Source organism: Pinus tabuliformis, chromosome 3_1 (genome assembly GCF_031772625.1).
Source record: "Pinus tabuliformis cultivar Carrire ecotype Pingquan chromosome 3_1, CPIR1, whole genome shotgun sequence".
Classification (NCBI taxonomy): domain Eukaryota; kingdom Viridiplantae; phylum Streptophyta; class Pinopsida; order Pinales; family Pinaceae; genus Pinus; species Pinus tabuliformis.
Genome location: NC_142301.1, coordinates 881,517,556 through 881,524,127, shown reverse-complemented (window position 1 = coordinate 881,524,127; position 6,572 = coordinate 881,517,556).

Genomic DNA, 6,572 nt, shown 5'->3' with positions numbered 1-6,572 from the left:
GCAAATATTTGTTGCTCAGAACCTTGGTATACTTGTTGGAATTGTGGTTGTTGGTATTGTACTAGCCATGGTTGTGAAGCCATGTGTTGTTGCCCGATACTAACAGTTTGACCAAGATGAGGGGTAATTATACCCGTCTGAACCTGTGTCATTCCACCAGTTGGCGATTGTGGTTGAGTTGTAGGGTGAAGGGGCTGTTGCATTACAACTTGAGAAACCTGAGGTTGGCATACAACAGGCAGTGCTTGAACTTGCGACACCGTCACAATAGCTGGCGTAGTTGGTATATTTGACATAGGTAAGCATTGTTGCATCGAATATACAACTCTTGGTTGTTGAGGTAGTCTCGGTACCCAACCGCTTGAGGTAATTCCAGTATAAGCCAAATGTTGTTGTGAACTCCCTTATGGATATCCTCCCGGAGGGGATAATGAAAGGGTATATTGCCCCCCATACGGTGGTAATCCAGAACTCAAGGGAATGGTTTGCCCTTGAAGGCCGGACTGCTCAAATTGATTTCCAAATGGATCAATTTGCTGAGACTCAACATAAGAGTTTCTGGATATTATTCTGGATGAACAAACAGGAACAGACCATACTGTCGAAATGGCCCTTGAGTGGGCTCCTTCTAGCGGTTGAGAGCTAGTTGGGACAGATGGTATACCGGCAAACATTATCGGAGTGATAGCAGGGAGTTCTGTAGTCGTTGTGTCAGACGACACAGTCCTAGATGTTGACGGTTGTTCAGACATTTCTAGTCTATCCAAAAGATTACCTAGCGATTCTATAGGAGCTTCCACTAGCGGTAGACTAACTTCTGATGAAGAAGGATATAGAGTGATCCCGACTCCAAATTGCGATGGAGTACTAGTTGGAGGATCTTCCACAATCTCTTCTATGGCAATCAGACCAGGTGGAAGGGGAAGACCATCAGGTCCGTAGAATATTTTTGGTGCCAAAGAAGGTATGGAATTGGCAGCGACAGATGTTTGAGGAGCAAGACTCTCCGAACCGATTGTAAATGGAACTGGTTCGGTAACACAAGTGTTTACTCTCAGACTAGGATCAGTACTACTGTCCTTCTGTGGCTGCTGAACTTCTTCTGTAGAGGCAGGGATTCCAGAAATGTTTGGAGTAACCGGAGTCTCTGATGTTGTTGGAACACTTTTTCTAACTTTAACAGGAGATTTGGAACCGGTTAAACGAGTTCGCTTTGTCCGTACTATCTTCGATTCCGGAGACAAGGACGGTTGACTCGTAAGCCTCTGCGAATGATGGGGTTTCAATTGACTTTCTTCCACAATTGCGGATTACTCGATCAACTAAAATAAAGGGGAAGTATGTTTCCGAATTAAATGAATTTTAGACGCTTTGACACAACTTGTTTTTTCAATTTTTAAGAGTCGAGAAAAAACAAAAGATGACTCTAGTCTCCTTCGATTTTTAATGAGCCTGAAGTGACAAGTGCTCAGATGGACCTTTTCTGTTAAGGAGTCTGAAAAGGAACAAAAGGGACTGCTATGGAAATCTAGGTAGAGGGATTACCAAACCAATCGCAAAACTGTAGAATACTTTTTATGGTACGACAGTCAATCTTCCTGAATGTTGTGTTCAGTGCATTGCGATCGATAGGGCAGCAGACACGGCTTCCTATGGATAAAGGATTAAGCCTATTGGGGTCTCCCAAAATATACTTGACGGTACGTGGGAGCACAAGTCCGTACTGGCACTTATCGTCTCAAAGTGGAGGAATCACCCAACCATCAGTGAGAACAACAGTTACCAGGCTTTACGACACCGGAATACGTCTCTAACCTAGACTTCTAAATGTTGTGCGTTAAGTTCCAAAGCATTGTTAGATTCATTGAATTTATTTTAAGTTGATCTTTTTTATGAAGTTTGCCTTTCAGGTTCACCGCGAGATGTAGATGTAATTCCTAAAATGCAATCTAAGATGATAAACAAACTTTTTATCTTCTTTGTGCAATGAAAATCCTAGCTACTAAGGAAAGAAAGACAGAATCTTTTCACAAAGAGCAAAGAGCACACTCTAAATGCACTTTCCTGAATCAAGCCAATCAGACTGTCTATATGCAAATGCACATGCATGTATTTTTTTTTGACTTTCTTAGTATATGAATGCTAAAAGAAAGTTTATGCACAAATCTGAATTTCTTTTCAAGCGACAAATATCAACAAGTTTCTTTTCGAAATCAAAAATGGAGACGATCACAACACCTTACGATTTTGAAATGAATACCTATTCTTGACACTAGAAAATTACAAATTCAGACCAAAAACAATAGTAACAGGATAATCGACCATCAACAGCAATCAAACTCTTTCCTACGATTGAAATCGACACTTGCGACAGTTTCAAATCAAAGGACGACAGTACGATTATGCTACTTTTGCAAAGGAGAACTGTAAATGACTCAAAAACACACAAAAACATCTACAGTTCTTTTGTACAAAGGAGGTGAAATAACAGCAAGGAAAAGGGGTTTCAAACAGACATATACTGATCACAGGCAGCAAAATTCAGGAATAGAACTAGAAAGAATGAATCACAGAAACCAAAATTGCACAGAGCCTAGTCTGATCAGCGCACCTGTAACACAGAGAATTTGAAATGCAGCGCACCTTGTCCACTCGGGAAGTGCGATGAAGTTCAGATTCTCTGAACAGTACCTGCGCTAGGCCAGAAACGAGATTCTGTTTGGGTTCCGGGTCATAGTTTGCAATTCAGTTCTTGGGTTTTGGCCGAGCAAAAAGCAATCAGTAATGCAACAATCAGGGGTAGATCTAAGGAGGATCTAAGAGCTATCACAAGGGCAATCATATAGTTTGTGAATCAGTTGTTTAAATCATAAACAGATCCAGTAGATGGATTGAAGTAGCATTTATCTACTTTGCATTTGTTACGGCAAATGCAGTTCGAATACTACCAATAAGTTTATGAAACAGACAACAAAGAATGATAAACAAACAAACTAATTCTTCCCCAGCAGAGTCGCCATTTTGTTACAGGGAAAAGTGTCTATATAGAACTGCTCTATCCCACTAAGGTGTGACAGCTGCCTTAGAAACAAACATAGAAAAGCTACTTTCGTTATCCTTTATGAATTATAGATAGAGAGGAACAGAAAGACCAACCTCTGTCTTGCGCTAATCTCCTGATTTGATTCCTCTCTTCTTTGATAGTCTTTAGCTACCTGCTCCCTTGCACGCCCAGCTTCACAAAGTACCTGTAAGATCACAGTAGCATAGCACTATACAAAGACATGGATCTATAATCATAAACAGTCTAGGATCAGATGTAAATTGACCATACAAATGTAACAAACATCAATGACACAAGAGCATGGAGGAAAACTTGAATAGCTTTTATTGATAAACAAGAAATAGCCAAGAGGAGTTACAACCAGTTGTTCTGACCCAGCATCAACCTCTCAGCAAGGAAGCCCCTCTTCACCTCATACAAAGCTTATATCACCCAACAATCTGATGTTTGTCTCAAGAAACCAACAGCAATTCCTTACAATATGCAAAATTCCGGCCTCTGGATCTCTGGGATGAGGGATCCATATATAGATATCTGTAATGGAGATGAGTCAGCTTATGATTTGATTAGTGTCTTCCCTCTAATAGTTCTTGCTTCCACTTGGAGATTGATGATCTCTTACTCATCCTTGGTCGAATTCAGAGAGGCAAGTGTCATAGGAGAAGATTCTGGAAGCTTCCATTGCCTCTCCACCTCGCGGAATGACACTGCCATTTGTCATTTCTCGCCCATCACACCCCATAGAAGGGCTTTTTGAAATGCAACGCACCCACACAGTGTATTTAGGTGAGATGCAACGCACTTGGCCAGTGGAGCAGCTGAAATGATCCTGTTTTGACCAATTCTGAGCAGTTTTTCATGGAGAACTTTTGGGAGAAGCTGTAATCCGTTGACCTTGTTCCTTTGGGGGTTATAACAACACTTTTAGGGACTTAGGAGCCCTAGGTTTATGGAAATTTCATGCTTGGGGTTGTAGTGCCCAAAAATGTCTATAACACCGCCACATTACAAACTGGGGTCCAATGTGATGATACCTCTGAATAAAGAAGGTAATGAGGCTCCACACCCAACAATCTCCCACTTGGAGATTGATTATAGAAACTCCACCGCTACTTCATTTGTTGGATAATGGCTCCACTTTGGACCTGGCAGCTTCTCATCTTCTTCATCATAATTGAAGACCAATTGAAACTGAGCAAAATCTCAGTTTCTCCCTAGTTACAACTTTTGTTAACATATCTGCAGAATTTTAGCTAGTATGTATCTTTTCCAGCTTCAACTATCCATCTTCCAACACTAACTGTATGAAATGGTACTTGAGCTGTATATGTTTATTCTTGTAATGAAATGTAGATTTATTTGCAAGATGTATGACACTCTGGTTGTCACTATATAGCTTTCCCAACTCCTGCTTTTTACCCAGTTCATCCATAAACCTTTGTAACCAAATCATTTCTTTACTAGTCTTTGTAGCAGCAACATACTCTGCTTCTGTTGTTGAGAGTGCAACAACACTTTGCAATTTTGAAACCCAACTGACAGTTTTTCCACCTACAGTAAACATATACCCTGTGGTGCTCCTCTTGTTATCTCTATCATCTACCATATCAACATCAACATATCCCTATAGAGAAATGTTTTAACCACCAAAGCATAATGCTCGATTTGTGGTACCTCTCAAATACCCGAGAATCCACTTCACCACCATCCAATGTTCTTTTCCTAGATTGTTCATGTACTTGCTTACAACTCCCACTACATGTGCAATATCATGCCTTGTGCATACCATTACATACATTAAGCTTCCAACTACTGATGCACATGGAACTTTAGACTTATAAGCCATTTCTTCCTGAGTCTTGGGACACATCTCCTTACTTAGTTTGAAATGAATATCCAAAGGTATACTAACTGGTTTTGCATTTTTCATATTGAATCTTTTCAACACCTTTTCTATGTACTCACTCTAAGACAATGTTAATTTTTTATTCTTCCTGTCTCTAGTTATTCTCATACCAAGGATTTGTTTTGAAACACCCAAATTCTTCATTGCAAATGATTTTTCTAATTTTCTTTTGAGCACATTTATTTCCTGCATGTTAGAACCTACAACAAGCATTTCATCTACATATAATAACAAGATAATATGGTTTCCATCATTTTTCCTTTTGAGATAAACACAATGATCAGAGTGACATCTAGTATAAACTTTTTGAGACATAAACTTGTCAAATTTTAGATACCACTGCCTTGGAGCCTGTTGTAAGCCATACAAGCTCTTCTTCAACCTGCACACTAGTTTCTCTTTCCCTTTTACCTCATATCCTTGTGGTTGCTACATATATATCTCTTCCTCCAAATCCCCATGGAGAAAGGTTGTCTTTACATCTAACTACTCAAGATGCAAATCTCCAGTTGCTACTAGAATTAAAATAGTTCTGATTAAAGTCATTTTAACAACAGGAGAAAATATCTCATCAAATTCTATACCCTTTTTATGTGCAAACCCCTTCACCACAAGTCTAGATTTATACCTTTTTCTACCTCCATCTTCTTCCTTCAAACTGTAAACCCATTTATTCTGCAATGTTGTTTTACCTGTAGGCAACTTGACTAAGTCCCAAGTCTGGTTATGTGCCAAGGATTCCATCTCTTCTTTCATGGCTTGCTCCCACTTCTTCCTAGTTTCTACCTGCACTGCTTCTTCATAACATTTTGGTTCACCAGAATTAGTCAACAATACATAATATAATGAAGGAGAGTATCGTTTAGGGGGTCTACTTATCATGGTAAATCTTCTAACACCACTTTCAGGTGTTTGAGGTGCTTGTTGTTGATGTGGTGGTTGTTGTTGTTGTTCTAGTTGTTGTTGTTGTTGTTTTGGTTGTTGATCATTAAGATTTTCAGGCACCATCTCTTTTTTTGTGATCTCATCAAGCACTATGTATTCTCTGTTTTATTTTTCACGTTTCTTTTCCTATAGCTGATCCTTATACAAAACCCTTTCATTGAATATGACATCTCTTTTTCTAATGATTTTGTTTTTGTCATAATCATAAAAGCGATAACCAAAATCATTAACACCATGTCCAATAAAGGTACATTTCTTTGATTTTTCCTCAAGATTTGTTCTATTTTCTTTATTAATGTGGACAAAGGCTTCACAACCAATTTTTTCTTTTAAATGAGTAGTTTACCTTTTTACCTGTCCATGCCTCCTCTAGAATACCACCATCCAAGGAACTTGAAGGCCCTTTGTTTATTAGATAAACAACAGTATCTATAGCATCTGCCCAAAATTGTAAAGGCAATCCTGCATGCAATCTCATGCACCTTGCACGCTCCATGATTGTCCTATTCATCCTTTCTGTTAGACCATTTTCTTATGGTGTTCATGGAATTGTCTTCTCTCTGCAAATTCCATTCTATGAACAATACCTATTAAACTCTTTGCTGCAATATTCACCTCCATTGTCTGAACTGAGACACTTCAACATTTTTCTTGTCT